This window comes from Myotis lucifugus, unplaced genomic scaffold, assembly GCF_000147115.1.
Source record: "Myotis lucifugus unplaced genomic scaffold, Myoluc2.0 scaffold_1779, whole genome shotgun sequence".
Lineage (NCBI taxonomy): Eukaryota > Metazoa > Chordata > Mammalia > Chiroptera > Vespertilionidae > Myotis > Myotis lucifugus.
The window spans coordinates 24,934-27,949 of record NW_005872827.1 but is presented as its reverse complement, the minus strand read 5'-3'; the positions used below and the strand labels follow the sequence as shown (position 1 = coordinate 27,949).

At 42.3% G+C, this 3,016-nt stretch overlaps 1 pseudogene; it reads right to left on the bottom strand.

Moving 5' to 3' along the window:
- Positions 1-1,698: 1,698 nt before the first annotated feature.
- LOC102417704 lies at positions 1,699-2,278 on the bottom strand (annotated as a pseudogene).
- Positions 2,279-3,016: the final 738 nt, after the last annotated feature.

The window sequence follows — 3,016 nt, the reverse complement described above, 5'->3', positions numbered from 1 at the left end:
AAGTCTTAGAAAATTCATTTTTTGAAGTTATCCCAAGAGCCACCCTACTCTCACTAGTGTCAGGGAAATTGAACCCATTGATTTCTCCAGCAACAGCATTACTGTGCTTATTAGTTTAATATGATGTCGAATCCACTAATTTATGACTTAAGTGAAGTTGTCTTTATCCACTTGTTTGAACAAAGACAAACAATGTTGTTTTTAGAAGTAAAGTTGTTTTCTATAAGAATGAAGTAAGCTATGTCAAGATGTCCATTGATATGCAGTCAGCAGCCAGCTGCTGAGGGCTCCACTGGAGGCTTACCATGAGAAATGATGTGGAAAAGCAGCTAGGGCAAGGGAACAGTTAGACTGCAAATACTGAGAGTTTATGAGGACTATTCAAAAGTTTTGGTTTGGGCAAGGACTCTTTGCTAACTTAAAGACTCTCTTGGGGGCATTAGCTCCTGCATCACCAAGGCAACTCTTTGGTTGGCTGTGGTGAAAAACGAGGCAGTGGCCCTTGAAAGTGATCAGCAACCTCCCTGACCATCCTGGCAATATGACCGACTTCCTTCGTTCCCTAGCAACATTCAGTAGCAAAAAGGGATATTTTTGTTTTTTCATTGGCAGCTGGAAATCAGCTCAAGTTTGGTTATAACCTTCTCTCTCAAGTGCCTACTAGAATACAACTGAATACAACTTTGATACTGAAAAACAAGATGAAATAATGACTTTTCTTCTTAAACTATCTCAGCACTTTATTTACACTGTTCTTATGATTCATATTGCATTTTTAATACATTAGTTATTAATATGCAGATAGATTACTATCTCTGTATATAAAAGCAACCATTACAACAGAACGACTGGAATGGCCAGGGACGACTGGTCGCCTTAATGCACAATGACCACCAGGGGGCAGATGCCCAATGCAGGAGCTGCTCCCAGCCTGCAGACCCCAATCACCGATGGGGCTTGCCAACCAGCCTCCTTAGTTCCTTCCCCCAGCTGGCAGGCCCCGATCACCCAATCAGGGCCGGGCTCCTGGCTGGGATGGGTAACTGGGGGTGGGTGGTGGCAGACGCGGGTTGCAAGGGAAGGAGGAGGTGGGGAGGCGGGGAACCTGATCAGCCCTGATCGCTGGCCAGGCCTAGGGACCCCACCTGGGCACAAATTTTGTGCACTGGACCTCTAGTGTACATTATAAAGACATATGTTTTCTCTGATTAATTTTTATTTACCTTCCAGAACTCAATTCAGTGCTTTACAATTAATGAAATATACTTACTCAGATTTAACACGATATCCCCCCTTTTAAAAGAATGAACCATAATGAAGTCTAGTACTGATTCCAGTCCTAGATGATAATAGTCAAGACTGAGAAAAGATAACTCAGAAACCTTTTTCCCATAACTTACTAGAAGCTCATTTTCTTCTGTGATCTTAAATCCCAAACCCATGTTGGTTCTCACAAGTATGGTCACAAATTAAATTATATTTTATGCCAAGTAACTAGATATGCTTTTTCCCAAAACTCCTCCATTTCTCTGCAAGGTGCCCATATTTAGCAATGTAAGAGTTAGCAGGGTTGGCAGGGTAGGAGGTAGCAAAAGCAAATGAGACCAAAAATTAGCTATGCTTCCTGCTAGAGATGGTAGTGGGTGAACGTAGGTGCTATGAGCACACTAGTCCATCTTTTTTTTTGGGGGGGGGGTGTTGTCACTGTTTTTATTCAGCATGAGACGGTCATTCATGTGGGAGGGACTCAATGAGCAGCAGCAGCAGCCTCTCTGGCAGCTTTTCTCTCTTTGAGCATCCTCTGCTTCTGTTTTGCCAGGCACTTCCTGGCTGAATAATGGGCTCCTAATTCGTGATAACGGTCCTGGTAGGCCTTGGCCACCTGTGCGAACTGCTCCACCTCCTTAGCACAATTCTGCCTGTAGCTCTCGCCTTCCCTCTGCTGACAGGCCTTCAGCCTTTCCTGGATAATGTTGACAATTTCTTGATCAACTTTGTAGTCTCTTCTCCATTGCATTTCTGCTTCAAACATGCACAAGACATCCTTTTCCTTGCAGTCGGTGATATCTGGCACCCGGCGGAACTCACGGTGGTAGTAGTAATACTTGTTTTTTGCATGCTGCTGCTCTATAAACTCTCTCACGAGGGTCACAGGCCGGTCCACGAGGAGGTCGAAGGCCTTTGTCAGATAGGTGACGGGGTTGGGCAGCGAGGTTTGCGGCGAGGGCGCCGGCGTGCGGCGCGGGGGCTCGGGGTACACGTCTCGGGGTAAAAGTCTCTACCAACCTGGGAAATTCTGTCACCAAGGAGTATGTATTTCTAAATTTGCACTGGGACTCCACAAAATATAAAGCTGTACAGTTTGTTTAATTTTTGTGTGCATAAAACCCATTTCTAAGACCTAACTTGTGGGACTAGTGTGCTCAAATACATTTTGTGGCATTAAGCATTCTCTCATACCTTAGAAACTGGCTGCCTGTAAATAAGGATAAATATATGTAGGATGGTAAGAGTAGGAAATCACTTTCCTTCCTATGTTAAAGCAAGGCTATGCTTTCCCAGAATGAGGAAAAACGAAGTTGAAATGTAATAGTGAAAATTTATTTTTTCTCAAAATGGAAACATCTATTAGAATGTGCATTAGTCATGCTTCTACTAGAATACCATATCTACTTTTGGTTTTCACACCTTAAAAGAGATTTTGAGAAATAGGAGAGGGTCAAGAAAAGTCACAAAAGTAATTAAAGAATTGTAAATGAAGAACTTGGAGGAAAAAGAGTGACTATATCACTTAATGTAAATAATTTAATTCCATAATTACATATTAAGTGTGACTTTTCACTCTCCATGATTATATCTTATATAAGAGAGAACCTGCAAAATGTGTAGGCATAGAGCAAGTACTCTTAGCATTTAGAAAGATACATTTTTGCAGGTCAACTGTTAGCCATATCTTTTTCAGTGGAATACGACTTCACTGATGGTTGTAGGTAAGAGCACAGTATTGACTAGATCT